The sequence below is a fragment of the Microcaecilia unicolor genome, chromosome 8, assembly GCF_901765095.1.
Source record: "Microcaecilia unicolor chromosome 8, aMicUni1.1, whole genome shotgun sequence".
Taxonomy (NCBI): Eukaryota; Metazoa; Chordata; class Amphibia; order Gymnophiona; family Siphonopidae; genus Microcaecilia; species Microcaecilia unicolor.
The window spans coordinates 28,080,528-28,097,887 of record NC_044038.1 but is presented as its reverse complement, the minus strand read 5'-3'; positions in this window follow the sequence as shown (position 1 = coordinate 28,097,887).

Genomic DNA, 17,360 nt, shown 5'->3' with positions numbered 1-17,360 from the left:
AATCAGACAGTCACTCAGGAATGATAAGGAATGATGTACCTTTAAAGGATATAACAAAACAGGGAAGTTAGGGCATCTTGAGAGGTTGTCTTAAAGGCAAAATCAATATAGCTGCCTTTAAGTCAAGAGCAGAGTAGAAAGATTCCAAATTGCTACTGTCAACTGATAAGCAGGTTGTAAATACAAATTTAAAAATATATATATTTTGAATTGTCTATATACAAATGCTAGACGTAAAATAATAATAATAATGGAGTGTTAGAAGGTATAGCACTGAAATGAAGAGGTAGATATAATAGGAATCTCAGAGACCTGGTGAAAGGAGAATAACCAATGGGATACAGTAACACCAGGATACACATTACATCGCAATTATAGGTTGGATCAAACTGCTGAAGGGGTGGCACTATATATTAAAGCATTGAATCAAACAGAATAAAAATTTCTGCAGGAAACAAAATGCACTGTGAAATATTTATGCACAGAAATTCCATATGCAAAGGGAGATTTTGCTCATGCCTTTTTCGGTTGTAGCTCAAGGCAAATTATATTCAGGCACAGTGGATGTTTTGCTTGTTGGATTATTTGTAGTAAATAATTAGCAGATTTTAGTACACACAGCTTCAGCTTTAGAAATGTTAATTTCTTTCTTCATCTCTCTCTCATTCACCCCTGAATAATTCACTGCTGAGTCACTTTAAAGTTGAAGTAACAAAACATCTGTTTACTCACAGTTTGTAGTTAGATTATAATCAGACAGGCTTATATATACATTTTACTATACATTTGTATTATCAGCTCCTTCCATGTGCTTAGATGGTAATGGATGCTCACACCACCATAGATCCTCTCAGGTTAGGAGAGATCATGAGCTCCATGTGCTCCATGTGCTGCATCTGCTGCATCTAACCCCCACAGGAAGTTGCATAGCTGTGTGACCTCTCTAAGTAATTCACATCAGAGGTCACAGAGTAATCACAGAGAAATAATAGGTGACAGGCAATGCATGTAAAATACAATTACATTCCAACAAACCCCTTCTCATGCATAACTGTCATGCAATTATTTATTCATACAAAGTCCAAGCTTTATACGCAGATTCACAAAATGTTCTCTGGGTAACGGTTTGGTCATGATGTCAGCTGTCATATCACTTGTGTGACAATAGTGTAGACTGATGACCCCTTCTTTCGCCAACTCTCGCACGTTGTGGTATTTCGTTGCGATGTGCTTGGTGCGTGACTGAACCTTGTCATTCTGTGACAGTCGGATGCAGCTCTGATTATCTTCCATTATCTGGATTGGTCTCTTTTCAGCTATTCCGAATCCAGCAAAAGTTTTTCAATCCACATCAGTTCTCTGCACGCTTCCGATACGGCCACATATTCAGCTTCTGTAGAAGACAAACTCACAATACTTTGTTTATGACTGGCCCATGAAATTTGTACATTTCCATACATAAACACATATCCACTTGTGGATTTATAATCAGAATGATCCCCTGCCCAATCTGAATCACAGTAACATATTAGTTTTGGATTACTATTGGCTGAAATCTTTAATTTACAATCAATGGTACCCTTTAAATACCTTACCATCCTTTTAACTGCAGTCCAATCTGATTTGGTAGGTGAGCTGACCCTTCTGCTCAAAATTCCTACTGCATTTGCTATATCAGCCCTGTATGTGGTAGCTAGATATAAAAGCTTACCTATGGCTGATCTATATTGGATGTTATCTGGTAAAGGTTCTCTTACTGTTTCATCCTTCAGAAAATCAGTGATCATGGGAGTGCTTACAACTTGGGCATCTTGCATACCTAAACTTTCAATAAGCTCATTTATTTTCTGCTTCTGGCTTAGAAGATAAGAACCATCATTTTGTTTCTCAATTTCTATACCAAGATAGTATGACACATTACCAAGTTCTTTTATCTCAACATTCTGGTTTAAACACTTTACAATGTCCTTGTACTCTTGCTCACTTTTGCTTGCAATGAGCAGATCATCAACAAAAGCTAAAATGTATGCATATTGTCCATTTGTGCACCTAGTGTACAAACATTTATCTGCTTCACCTTGCTTAAATCCTAAATTTGTCAATATTTCATGCAATTTTTCATTCCAACATTTTGCACTTTGCTTTAATCCATAAAGACCTTTGTTTAATTTACACACTAGCTGTCTTTGTTTTGTATTTATGAAACCTGTTGGTTGTTCCATGTACAAGTCTTCAGTTATATCTCCGTGAAGAAATGCTGTTTTCACATCAATGTGTTTGACTTGCATGCCTTTTGAGACTGCAATGCTCAGAAGTGTTCTGATTGTCGTGTGTTTCACTACAGGTGCAAACACTTCATCAAAATCTTCTCCATATTTTTGAAGATATCCCTTTGCCACTAATCTGGCTTTATACCTTTCCACTTTTCCTTGTGCATTCCTTTTTAACTTGAATACCCATTTGCATCCTATAGCTTTCTTGCCAGGAGGTAATTTTGTAAGAATCCAAGTATTATTTTTATCCAATGCATCAATTTCTTCTTGTGCAGCTTTATGCCATTCAGCAGCTTCTTCTGCTGGCATTTTCTCAATCTCATCCCATGTTAAGGGCTCTTGAGCTTCTGCTGACTTTGTTAGGTAAGACAGTCTTGGGGGTGGAACACCTTTGTTTTCCCTGGATGAGCGTCTGACAACAGGTTGGTCTGACCTTTCCGCATCCTCAAAATCTGAGAGTTCTTCTCCAATTGATTCCCCTTCTCCAACTGTACTGTCTTCTTCAATGATCCTTTCTGTGTCTGTTTCCTCTGCCTGTTCCTCGTTAGATACAGGTGAGTTGCTTTCAGACATCTGCCTTGGTATGGCATTTATATACACTGGCATGTCTATTATGGTTCTAGTTTCATATTCTGGATGATAAGGCTCATCTGGGATAATCCAGCCTTTATCAACCCTTTTGTTTTCATCAAAATATGTAACATGTCTTATGCCAACAATGCCAGTTTTCAGATTCAAAATTCTATATCCTTTGTGTCCTGGAGCATAGCCAACTAAAATGCCCCTTTCTGTTGTGGAATCCAGCTTATGCCTTCTTTGCTTTGGTACATGAGCATATGCTGTACTTCCAAATGTTCTTATGTGTGACAGGTTTGGCTTCCTACCATGCCATGTCTCATGTGGTGTGCGCTCAGCGCCTTTAGTTGGCATTCTGTTTTGTAGGTACACTGCTGTGAGAATGGCTTCCCCCCATAGTCTTTTAGGGAGATTGCTATCTGACAGCATACATCTGGTCATTTCCACAAGTGACCTAAATTTTCTCTCTGCAACAGAATTTTGCTCTGGTGTATAAGCTACTGTTGTGATATGCTGAATGCCTTCTTGTTCTAGAAATGTGCGCATGCTTTGTGAAGTGAACTCACCACCATTGTCGGTCTGAAGAACCTTTGGTTTTCTTTCAAATTTATTGCTCACCATGGCTACGTATTTCTTCAGCATGTCTGTGACTTGACTTTTTTCTTTCAGCAAATAGGCCACACAATATCTAGAGAAATCATCCAAGAATATTAGCACAAATCTGTTATTTCCCAATGATGGGATATTAAACGGTCCACATAAGTCACTGTGTATTAAGTCCAGCACTTTATTACTCCTATTTCCTGTGTATGCAGGAAATGAGGGTCTTACACCTTTTTGAGTAACACAGTCTATGCATTTCTCCATTTTACCAGCATTCTTCCTTACTTGCGCCATATGTGAGGCTTCACCTGAAATGCTCAGTTTATAAACATCATTATGCATAAAAGCTTCAGCATACACTTCATCATTTTTAGAGATTGTGCACTTACTGTTTTCAAAATGAATCACAAATCCCTTCTTATCTAATGTAGATACACTAAGCATATTACAAACTGCTTGGGGAATATACAAGACATCACTTACAGGAATTTCTTTAACTTCATTAGACACTTTGCATTTTAAGAATCCAATACCTTTTGCTTGGATCTTAGCAGTCCCTGCGTTTGCAGTTTTAAGAATACCTTCCTCTGGACACATTTCCTGAAAGAAATCCTTACAATTGGTTAAATGGCATGTGCTCCCCGAATCCAAAATCCAAGTACTTTCATTTGAATTATTATTTACCATAGTCAAAGATTTTTCTGCCATTAGAAAACCCTTGTGTTTATCTTTGTCCTTCATACATTTCCTGGTTTGAAAATTCTTTAGTTCCATTGGCTTAGGTGAGCTAGAGGGAGTGTTTTGTGTTTCCTTACACCATTTAGATACATGTCCCTCCTTTCCACATGAGTAGCAAATCAGCTTGCCCTTGGGTGGAGTTTTCCCATAGCTCCGCCTTCCTCTGTTCTTTGCCAAGAAATTTGTTTCATTTCTCTCTGACTTGCTTTGAGAACACATCTCCTCAGAATCATTTATTATGCATTCCTGCCTTAGTTTTGATGTTGCCTGTTCAAAAGATTGCCCTTCAATGGCCTCATTTACAGACCTAAAAACATCAAACTTCTTTGATAGTGAGGTAAAAAGAAATGCTCTTTTCAATGCATCACACATGGGAATTCCAGAAAGTTCTAGCTTTTGAAATGAAGACATAAGATGCATAATGTGATCATTACATTTACTTTTATCCCTTAATTTGGTTTCATTCAACTCTGCCAACCAAATTGGTTGCTGCTTTGCATATGTAGTTGCATACATAGTTCTCAGCTTATATAAAATGTCCTTTGGTGTATCTTTTCCCTCCACTAATATGGCTTGTTTCTCTGAGAGAGCTTCCAAAAGCATGCACTTCACATAATAGTTTGCATTGTCCCATTCAGCCATATTTTCAGCTGTTCTGTCTTGGTCTAAGCATATATCTAATCTTTTTGCTCGAAGGAAACATATGAATCTTAATTCCCACTGCTGATAATTAAACTCAGTTAATCTAGGCACCTTGAGAGAATAGAACAATGGTGAATTTCTTCCCTCAGCCATTTTCTTAGCCTTCTGTCTGCTGTGTGGGGGGAGAGAGAGACAGACTGAATCTTTCCTTTAAAACTTAAGAGAAAAATGTGGCCTTTTTTTCTGCCTGGTAATATTTCTCTTCTTTTTCAATTCCTGGACCCTGGGCCCATAACCCTTTTGTTGGATTATTTGTAGTAAATAATTAGCAGATTTTAGTACACACAGCTTCAGCTTTAGAAATGTTAATTTCTTTCTTCATCTCTCTCTCATTCACCCCTGAATAATTCACTGCTGAGTCACTTTAAAGTTGAAGTAACAAAACATCTGTTTACTCACAGTTTGTAGTTAGATTATAATCAGACAGGCTTATATATACATTTTACTATACATTTGTATTATCAGCTCCTTCCATGTGCTTAGATGGTAATGGATGCTCACACCACCATAGATCCTCTCAGGTTAGGAGAGATCATGAGCTCCATGTGCTCCATGTGCTGCATCTGCTGCATCTAACCCCCACAGGAAGTTGCATAGCTGTGTGACCTCTCTAAGTAATTCACATCAGAGGTCACAGAGTAATCACAGAGAAATAATAGGTGACAGGCAATGCATGTAAAATACAATTACATTCCAACATTGCTGACCCCAGGAGACTTCCAATCCAAGGGGTCCTTTTACTAGGGTGTGTTAACAGATTTAGGAATGTAGGAATATAATAGGTATCTTATTTAGCGTGTGCTAATGATTAGCGTGTGCTAAAGCCATTAACACACCTTAGTAAAAAAAGACTCCTAAGGTTGTATCTGAGACAATGGAGGGTTTGTGACATGTCCAAGGAGCCACTGTGGAATTTGAGCACTGGCTTCTATGGTTCTTAGCACACTGCTGTAACCATTAGGCGACTCCTCCATACTAGAATAACTGTGGGGATATACTACCATCCTCCTAGCCAGAATGAACAAACAATGAAATGCTAACAGAAATTAAGGACGCTAACAATTTAAAAAAAAAAATCTTTATTTGTTGACATAGAACAGCTAACAAATTTGGCAACACAATAATAATAGGTAATTTCAATTCCCCCAGTATGGACTGAGTAAATGTCACATAAGGATATGCTAGGGAGGTAAAGTTTCTAGGTAAAATAAATGCAGCTCATTCAAAAACCAACAAGAGGAAGGGCTATTTTAGACCTACTCCTTCATAGAAAAACAAAATTTGGTATGACAGGTACAGTAACAGTGTTGGGTCCACCTAGCAATAGTTATCAACTATTATCAATTTTGACAAGAACTGGAGTAGAGAATTTCATGGGGATAGAAATTTCACCCATTCCTGCCCATCCCCAATGGAATCTAATCCATACCCACCAAGTTCTATTCCATCCCCAACATTAATCTCCTCCATCCCCCCAACTGTTCCTGCAGGAGTTAAAGCTATTATTTACTTGCTCGCAGCCCTCTGCTTCTTCCCAACCCCAACAGCCTCCCGTGTTTTTTTTGGATGGTATTCACTATTCAACTGGAGTGTTCCAAGCCTCATTCTGGTGTTCCAGCTGCCTCTCTGGACATTCCAAGCCTCATTCTAGCACTCCGACTGCCTCTCTCCATACGTTCCAAGCCACATTCTGGTGCTCCAATTGCCTCTCAGTGCGTTTCAAGCTTCATTCTGGGAGTCAACAGAGATTTTGACTACACTCCCACAGGAATCCCAGGGTAACTTCTTCCATCCTCGTGGGAATCCCATTGAGTTCCACAGGATTCCTGCAATCCCCATTCCTATACAGCTCTCTAAACTGGAGATAGGATACTAATGGGTCTGTTTACTAAGGTGCGTTAACAGATTTAGCATGTACTGATTAGTATGCGCTAAATGCTGCACAGCCCACTGTATACCTATGAACTGCATGGCACTTAACTCACACTAATTTGTTAGCATAGCACACTAATAATTAGAGGCATATTTTCAAAGCACTTAGCCTTCCAAAGTTCCATAGATTTCTATGGAACTTTGGAAGGCTAAGTGCTTTGAAAATATGCATATCCATTAGCACACCTTAGTAAAATGACCCATAAAGAATCTACTGAACTAGCACTTAACATTCAAAAGACTATGATAAAATGAGGAAAATGGTTACAACAACTAGAAGGAACAGCTGCAAAGGTTAAGACTTTACAGCAGTCATGGGCATTGTTTAAAAACAGCTTTTATTGTGACAGAACTTTGTTCCGACAGCTTTGTTTCTTCATTTATTTTAGAAATATTGCACCATGCACACTTGTTTCTTACTTTCATGTACACCCAGGTATACATCTCACCATTACCCCCTCATATTGTATGGGGAGCCTACCAAAACCCAAAAACCTAGTGTACCCACCTGTACACCACTACAATAGCCTTTATGCCAGTAGATGTCACCTCTATGTAGGTACTAGAGGGTTTTGATGCGGTTTGGAGGGCTCACACTTTTAAACACGTGTACCAGTTGGAGTGGTTTATGGGCCTGGGTTGCCTTCTCTACAATGTACTGCACCAACCACTAGGCTACTCCAGGGACCTGCTTGCTGCTCTAATAGGACTATGAGTCTGCTAGGTCTTCGATCTTCTACTTTCCAGGTAATAGGACCTACTTTATGGAATTCTTTGCCTGTTGATCCTTCTCTGCTCATATCCAGCAGATCGCCAAGACCTGTCGTTTCTTTCTTTACAACATCCGTAAAATCCGCCCCTTTCTTTCTGAGCACGCTACCAAAACCCTCATCCACACCCTTGTCACCTCTCGTTTAGACTACTGCAATCTGCTTTTTGCTGGCCTCCCACTTAGTCACCTCTCCCCTCTCCAATCGGTTCAAAACTCTGCTGCCCGTCTCGTCTTCCGCCAGGGTCGCTTTACTCATACTACCCCTCTCCTCAAGTCGCTTCACTGGCTCCCTATCCGTTTTTGCATCCTGTTCAAACTTCTTCTACTAACCTATAAATGTACTCACTCCGCTGCTCCCCAATATCTCTCCACACTCGTCTTTCCCGTGCACTCCGCTCCATGGATAAATCCTTCTTATCTGTTCCCTTCTCCACTACTGCCAACTCCAGACTTCGCGCCTTCTGTCTCGCTGCACCCTACACCTGGAATAAACTTCCTGAGCCCCTACGTCTTGCCCCATCCTTGGCCACCTTTAAATCTAGACTGAAAGCCCACCTCTTTAACATTGCTTTTGACTCGTAACCACTCGCCTCCACCTACCCTCCTCTCCTCCTTCCTGTACACATTAATTGATTTGACTTTGCTTACTTTATTTTTTGTCTATTAGATTGTAAGCTCTTTGAGCAGGGACTGTCTTTCTTCTATGTTTGTGCAGCGCTGCGTACGCCTTGTAGCGCTATAGAAATGCTAAATAGTAGTAGTAGTAGTAGTATGTAAAATGGATTCTTACCTTATTTTTAGAAAACAGTTTAAGGCTTTTCTATTTCATGAGGCACTTGGATACATAAGATCTTGGTTTGTGGTAACTGTACTAAGATGTACAAAGAGGACTAGTTCTCAGGTGTTATTGTCTTATTATATGTGGTATATGTGTCTTAGTCGTTTTGTTATGTTGTATTACGTAATTTTATTATCTATGTAATACTGTAATCTGCTGGGAACTGTGGACTATGAAGAATATAAATGTTTTTAAATAAAATAAAAATCTGAAGCTGTCATAGAGGCTAGGATGTACCATTTCTTTCACATCTTTGAGAGGTGGGAGAGGGTCAGTGACCACTGGGGGAAGTAAAAGGGAGTTTATGCCTTAATCTCTCCAGTGGCCATTTAGGGCACCTTTTTGTGACTTAGTCATGGCTGAAACAAATCTAGACCAAAATGTCTAACTTTTAACCCTGGATGTTTTCATTTTGGTCCATTATGGCAGAAAAACATCCACCAAGTTTTGTGAACGACCAAATCCCGCTCCCTTGTGATTTGCACACACTGCAGAGAAAAAAGGTCTCAAATCCGAGATTTGAAAATCACAAAATGCCACTTTATGCTATTTTTGAGAGATTTTTCTCTTTTGAAAATGAGCCCCCAAGTTAGCTATAAATGCTCTTATCCAAGGTAAGGTCATCATACATAGATCAGATGGAAAGTTATTCCAGCATTTGAACATGAGAGTGTTAAACTTTCCTAAGGTTTTAGGTCAACCCCCTATAGAAACATGGAAGAAATAGCTTTTGTAAATGATAAATAGATCCACTTCCAATATGCCACCTTTTTTCTTCCAAAAAGAAGTAACCCAGAGCTGCAAAGTAATGAGGCTTTGGCTATGTCAGCAATTTTAGAGTCATCTAATGAGGAGGGGTTCAGGAGAGATCAACAGTATTGGTTTGCTGTGTGTTTGAACAAGATTTTAACCTGCTTATCCACCTTCACGTCAAGAAATCCAATACTCTTTTTTTGGAACAGAAAATATGGATTTACCTTGTCTCCCTTACTATGCAGGTGCGTCATAAATAGTTTTTTTTTCTATAAGACAAGAGACTTTGTCCTTAGGGGCTACATTTTTTTCTCCGGTACCTATGCAAATGTTCAATTTATTACTTAGGGGTTAAATTCTTTTCTTTGTTCCAGATCAATTTTCTTGATCTGCTGTACTGTAACTAATTGTCTGAAAGAATAAATAAATAAATAACTAAATAAAGGACGGTGGAAGAATTCTGCATTAATCTAATGATGTTACTTTTTTTTTTAATAACTCTACTGCTAGAGTCCGTTTACTAAGGTTAGCTAATGAATTTACTACTACTACTACTATTTAGCATTTCTATAGCGCTGCAAGGCGTACGCAGCGCTGCACAAACATAGAAGAAAGACAGTCCCTGCTCAAAGAGCTATGTAATAAAAGTAAGCCAAGTATAGGACAATCAAGCCATTGTGACATCACTGATGAGGTTGGCTCTTATTGGTGGCCTGAGGCATTATGACATCACAATATTAGCTCTGGTTACAAGAGACTATTACTATTTATCACTTCTATAGCGCTACAAGGCATACGCAGCGCTGCACAAACATAGAAGAAAGACAGTCCCTGCTCAAAGAGCTTACAATCTAATAGACAAAAAATAAATAAAGTAAGCAAATCAAATCAATTAATGTGAATGAGAAGGAAGAGAGGAGGGTAGGTGGAGGTGAGTGGTTACGAGTCAAAAGCAATGTTAAAGAGGTGGGCTTTCAGTCTAGATTTAAAGGTGGCCAAGGATGGGGCAAGACGTAGGGGCTCAGGAAGTTTAGGTGCAGCGAGACAGAAGGCGCAAAATCTGGAGTTGGCAGTAGTGGAGAAGGGAACAGATAAGAAGGATTTATCCATGGAGCGGAGTGCACGGGAAGGGGTGTAGAGAAGGACGAGTGTGGAGAGATACTGGGGAGCAGCAGAGTGAGTACATTTATAGGTTAGCAGAAGAAGTTTGAACAGGATGCGAAAACGGATAGGGAGCCAGTGAAGGGTCTTGAGGAGAGGGGTAGTATGAGTAAAGCGACCCTGGCGGAAGATGAGACGGGCAGCAGAGTGCTAAATGCTAAGAAGCCCATTTTATACCATGGATAATGTAGGAAGCTACAGACCAGCCTGGCATCAGTGCCAGACAAAATAATAGGCACAGGAGCCAGATCTGTGGGTGCTGAGCACCCCCAATATTGAGCAAGCTCCTCATTGTGTCCAAGGAAGTGTATAAAAGCAAATGCTACATACCTGTAGAAGGTATTCTCCGAGGACAGCAGGCTGATTGTTCTCACTGATGGGTGACGTCCACGGCAGCCCCTCCAATCGGAATCTTCACTAGCAAAGTCCTTTGCTAGTCCTCGCGCGGCCGTCTTCCCGCCCGAAACCAGCTCGAGCCGGCCAGTCCAGTATGTAGCAAGACAATACAAGGGAAGACACAACTCCAAAGGGGAGGCGGGCGGGTTTGTGAGAACAATCAGCCTGCTGTCCTCGGAGAATACCTTCTACAGGTATGTAGCATTCGCTTTCTCCGAGGACAAGCAGGCTGCTTGTTCTCACTGATGGGGTATCCCTAGCCCCCAGGCTCACTCAAAACAACAACCATGGTCAATTGGGCCTCGCAACGGCGAGGACATACTGAGATTGACCTAAAAAATTTTACCAACTAACTGAGAGTGTAGCCTGGAACAGAACAAAACAGGGCCCTCGGGGGGTGGAGTTGGATCCTAAAGCCCAAACAGGTTCTGAAGAACTGACTGCCCGAACCGACTGTCGCGTCGGGTATCCTGCTGCAGGCAGTAATGAGATGTGAATGTGTGGACAGATGACCACGTCGCAGCTTTGCAAATTTCTTCAATGGAGGCTGACTTCAAGTGGGCTACCGACGCAGCCATGGCTCTAACATTATGAGCCGTGACATGACCCTCAAGAGCCAGCCCCGCCTGGGCGTAAGTGAAGGAAATGCAATCTGCTAGCCAATTGGATATGGTGCGTTTCCCTACAGCCACTCCCCTCCTATTGGGATCAAAAGAAACAAACAATTGGGCGGACTGTCTGTGGGGCTGTGTCCGCTCCAGGTAGAAGGCCAATGCTCTCTTGCAGTCCAATGTGTGCAGCTGACGTTCAGCAGGGCAGGAATGAGGACGGGGAAAGAATGTTGGCAAGACAATTGACTGGTTAAGATGGAACTCCGACACGACCTTTGGCAAGAACTTAGGGTGAGTGCGGAGGACTACTCTGTTATGATGAAATTTGGTGTAAGGGGCCTGGGCTACCAGGGCCTGAAGCTCGCTGACTCTACGAGCTGAAGTAACTGCCACCAAGAAAATGACCTTCCAGGTCAAGTACTTCAGATGGCAGGAATTCAGTGGCTCAAAAGGAGGTTTCATCAGCTGGGTGAGAACGACATTGAGATCCCATGACACTGTAGGAGGCTTGACAGGGGGCTTTGACAAAAGCAAACCTCTCATGAAGCGAACAACTAAAGGCTGTCCTGAGATTGGCTTACCTTCCACATGGTAATGGTATGCACTGATTGCGCTAAGGTGAACTCTTACAGAGTTGGTCTTGAGACCAGACTCAGACAAGTGTAGAAGGTATTCAAGCAGGGTCTGTGTAGGACAAGAGCGAGGAGCTAGGGCCTTGCTGTCACACCAGACGGCAAACCTCCTCCACAGAAAGAAGTAACTCCTCTTAGTGGAATCTTTCCTGGAAGCAAGCAAGATGCGGGAGACACCCTCTGACAGACCCAAAGAGGCAAAGTCTACGCTCTCAACATCCAGGCCGTGAGAGCCAGGGACCGGAGGCTGGGATGCAGAAGAGCCCCTTCGTCCTGCGTGATGAGGGTCGGAAAACACTCCAATCTCCACGGTTCTTCGGAGGATAACTCCAGAAGAAGAAGGAACCAGATCTGACGCGGCCAAAAAGGAGCAATCAGAATCATGGTGCCTCGGTCTTGCTTGAGTTTCAACAAAGTCTTCCCCACCAGAGGAGTGGGAGGATAAGCATACAGCAGGCCCTCCCCCCAATCCAGGAGGAAGGCATCCGATGCCAGTCTGCCGGGGGCCTGAAGCCTGGAACAGAACTGAGGGACTTTGTGGTTCGCTCGAGATGCGAAGAGATCCACCAAGGGGGTGCCCCACGCTTGGAAGATCTGGTGCACCACTCGGGAGTTGAGCGACCATTCGTGAGGTTGCATAATCCTGCTCAGTCTGTCGGCCAGACTGTTGTTTACGCCTGCCAGATATGTGGCTTGGAGCACCATGCCGTGACGGCGAGCCCAGAGCCACATGCTGACGGCTTCCTGACACAGGGGGCGAGATCCGGTGCCCCCCTGCTTGTTGACATAGTACATGGCAACCTGGTTGTGTGTCTGAATTTGGATAATTTGGTGGGACAGCCGATCTCTGAAAGCCTTCAGAGCGTTCCAGATCGCTCGCAACTCCAGGAGATTGATCTGTAGATCGCGTTCCTGGAGGGACCAGCTTCCTTGGGTGTGAAGCCCATCGACATGAGCTCCCCATCCCAGGAGAGACGCATCCGTGGTCAGCACTTTTTGTGGTTGAGGAATTTGGAAAGGGCGTCCCAGAGTCAAATTGGACCAAATCGTCCACCAATACAGGGATTCGAGAAAACTCGTGGACAGGTGGATCACGTCTTCTAGATCCCCAGCAGCCTGAAACCACTGAGAAGCTAGGGTCCATTGAGCAGATCTCATGTGAAGGCGGGCCATGGGAGTCACATGAACTGTGGAGGCCATGTGGCCTAGCAATCTCAACATCTGCCGAGCTGTGATCTGCTGGGACGCTCGCACCCGCGAGACAAGGGACAACAAGTTGTTGGCTCTCGTCTCTGGGAGATAGGTGCGAGCCGTCCGAGAATCCAACAGAGCTCCTATGAATTCGAGTCTCTGTGCTGGGAGAAGATGGGACTTTGGGTAATTTATCACAAACCCCAGTAGCTCCAGGAGGCGAATAGTCATCTGCATGGACTGCAGGGCTCCTGCCTCGGACGTGTTCTTCACCAGCCAATCGTCGAGATATGGGAACACGTGCACCCCCAGCCTGCGAAGTGCCGCTGCTACTACAGCCAGGCACTTTGTGAACACCCTGGGCGCAGAGGCGAGCCCAAAGGGTAGCACACAGTACTGGAAGTGACGTGTGCCCAGCTGAAATCGCAGATACTGTCTGTGAGCTGGCAGTATCGGGATGTGTGTGTAGGCATCCTTCAAGTCCAGAGAGCATAGCCAATCGTTTTCCTGAATCATGGGGAGGAGGGTGCCCAGGGAAAGCATCCTGAACTTTTCTTTTACGAGATATTTGTTCAGGGTCCTTAGGTCTAGGATGGGACGCATCCCCCCTGTTTTCTTTTCCACAAGGAAGTACCTGGAATAGAATCCCAGCCCTTCTTGCCCGGATGGCACGGGCTCGACCGCATTGGCGCTGAGAAGGGCGGAGAGTTCCTCTGCAAGTACCTGCTTGTGCTGGAAGCTGTAAGACTGAGCTCCCGGTGGACAATTTGGAGGTTTTGAGGCCAAATTGAGGGTGTATCCTTGCCGGACTATTTGCAGAACCCACTGATCGGAGGTTATGAGAGGCCACCTTTGGTGAAAAGCTTTCAACCTCCCCCTGACCGGCAGGTCGCCCGGCACTGATACTTGGATGTCGGCTATGCTCTGCTGGAGCCAGTCAAAAGCTCGCCCCTTGCTTTTGCTGGGGAGCCGCGAGGCCTTGCTGAGGCGCACGCTGCTGACGAGAGCGAGCGCGCTGGGGCTTAGCCTGGGCCGCAGGCTGTCGAGAAGGGGGATTGTACCTACGCTTGCCAGAAGAGTAGGGAACAGTCCTCCTTCCCCAAAAAAATCTTCTACCTGTAGAGGTAGAGGCTGAAGGCTGCCGGCGGGAGAACTTGTCGAATGCGGTGTTCCGCTGGTGGAGATGCTCTACCACCTGCTCGACCTTCTCTCCAAAAATATTGTCCGCACGGCAAGGCGAGTCCGCAATCCGCTGCTGGAGTCTATTCTCCAGGTCGGAGGCACGCAGCCATGAGAGCCTGCGCATCACCACACCTTGAGCAGCGGCCCTGGACGCAACATCAAAGGTGTCATACACCCCTCTGGCCAGGAATTTCCTGCACGCCTTCAGCTGCCTGACCACCTCCTGAAAAGGCTTGGCTTGCTCAGGGGGGAGCGCATCAACCAAGCCCGCCAACTGCCGCACATTGTTCCGCATGTGTATGCTCGTGTAGAGCTGGTAAGACTGGATTTTGGCCACGAGCATAGAGGAATGGTAGGCCTTCCTCCCAAAGGAGTCTAAGGTTCTAGAGTCTTTGCCCGGGGGCGCCGAAGCATGCTCCCTAGAACTCTTAGCCTTCTTTAGGGCCAGATCCACAACTCCAGAGTCGTGAGGCAACTGAGTGCGCATCAGCTCTGGGTCCCCATGGATCCGGTACTGGGACTCGATCTTCTTGGGAATGTGGGGATTACTTAATGGCTTGGTCCAGTTCGCAAGCAATGTCTTTTTCAGGACATGGTGCAAGGGAACAGTGGACGCTTCCTTAGGTGGAGAAGGATAGTCCAGGAGCTCAAACATTTCAGCCCTGGGCTCGTCCTCCACAACCACCGGGAAGGGGATGGCCGTAGACATCTCCCGGACAAAGGAAGCGAAAGACAGACTCTCAGGAGGAGAAAGCTGTCTTTCAGGGGAGGGAGTGGGATCAGAAGGAAGACCCTCAGACTCCTCGTCAGAGAAATATCTGGGGTCTTCCTCTTCTTCCCACGAGGCCTCACCTTCGGTGTCAGACACAAGTTCACGAACCTGTGTCTGCAACCTCGCCCGGCTCGACTCAGTGGAGCCACGTCCACGATGGGGGCGTCGAGAGGTAGACTCCCTCGCCCGCATCGGCGAAGCTCCCTCCGCCGACGTAGTCGGGGAGCCTTCCTGGGAGGTGGCCGCAGTCGGCACCGCACGCGGTACTGACGTCGGGGACCTCACCCCGGGCGATGGGCCAGCTGGCGCCACGCTCGACGGTACCGGAGGCGCAAGCACCGCCGGTACCGGAGGGGTAGGGCGCAACAGCTCTCCCAGAATCTCTGGGAGAACGGCCCGGAGGCTCTCGTTCAGAGCGGCTGCAGAGAAAGGCATGGAGGTCGATGCAGGCGTCGACGTCAGAACCTGTTCCGGGCGTGGAGGCTGTTCCGGGCTGTCCAGAGTGGAGCGCATCGACACCTCCTGAACAGAGGGTGAGCGGTCCTCTCGGTGCCGATGCCTGCTGGGTGCCGACTCCCTCGGCGACCCAGAGCTCTCGGTGCCGACGCGGGGAGGAGACCGGTGTCGATGCTTCTTCGACTTCTTCCGAAGCATGTCACCGGAGCTCCCCGGCACCGACGAGGAGGACGTAGAATCCAGCCGTCGCTTCCTCGGGGCCGAGGTCGAAGGAGGTCGATCTCGGGGGGGCTGTACCGCAGGAGCCCTCAGGGTAGGGGGAGACCCACCCGAAGGCTCACCGCCACCAGCAGGGGAATGGACAGCCCTCACCTACACTCCTGACGATGCACCACCGTCCGACGACATCAGCAGACGAGGTCCCGGTACCACCGACGTCGATGCAGCTATCCGATGTCTCGGCGCCGATGCAGAGGGCCGATGCCTCGATGCACTCGCGGCCGAGGATGAAGGTCTGGACGCTGACGACGTCGATGCACTCGATGACCTTGGTGTCGATGCCGACGAAGAGCCCGAGAACAAAACGTTCCACTGGGCCAATCTCGCTACCTGAGTCCGCCTTTGTAACAGGGAACACAGACTACAGTTCTGAGGACGGTGCTCGGCCCCCAGACACTGAAGACACGACGAGTGCCTATCAGTGAGCGAGATTACCCGGGCGCACTGGGTGCACTTCTTGAAGCCGCTGGAAGGCTTCGATGTCATGGGCGGAAAAATCACGCCGGCGAAATCAAAATCCGAAATGACGAATTTGAGCACCAAAAAGTTTTAGGGAAAAAATCTCAACCGAGGCCGAAAAGAGGCCTACCCCGACGACGAAAGAAAACTTACCGGGGCAAAGACTGAAAAATACGGGAAGGGACAAACGAAGCCCGGGGGGCTTCCGGAGCACTTTCCAACAATTTTTTAAAGATTTTCCGAAGAAAACACACGTCAACGAAAAAAGGACGCGCGAGGTCGACTTTCCGGGGCTCGACACGGCGAAAACACGACCGTACCGATTGCGGACAAAAGAAGACTGGCCGGCTCGAGCCGGTTTCGGGCGGGAAGACGGCCGCGCATGCGCGGTGCGCGCGGGCGCGCGAGGACTAGCAAAGGACTTTGCTAGTGAAGATTCCGATTGGAGGGGCTGCCGTGGACGTCACCCATCAGTGAGAACAAGCAGCCTGCTTGTCCTCGGAGAATATTTAGCATCCCAATCTTTTACCTACGATGGTAGGAACTACATATTATAAAGAATAACATAACTGAACATATGAAACCATGTTTCACCCAGGTAAGTCTTAGGCAGGTTACTTTAGAAAAATGTTATGAGTGGGTCAAGGTCTGGACCAGTATATGCTGGGGGACTGTTGGCTTTATCCATTCTACATACTCCATGTTCCTCTGGCATGCAGTAAACCAGTCCAGTCCAGAAGATGGGTTCTGAACTGATAGGGTTTACTTAAAAGTATAATCTCCAAATAAAAGAGCAAAAAAAAAAAATCTTAATAATAATGCTATAGGCAGAGGCATAATGTAAAAATAATCTTCAATCACTTATAGTTTCTGATCTGCTTCTTCAGGGCTCTATATGCTTTGGAAACTCCTAAGAAAATCTACTACTACTGTACCCTTTTCTGGGCTGAGAAGGGAGCTTCTCTGTAAGTTTCTTTATCTCTATGGATCCCAGAGATCCCTTGCCCCCTCCTGCTTCTCAGGGCTGGATCTTC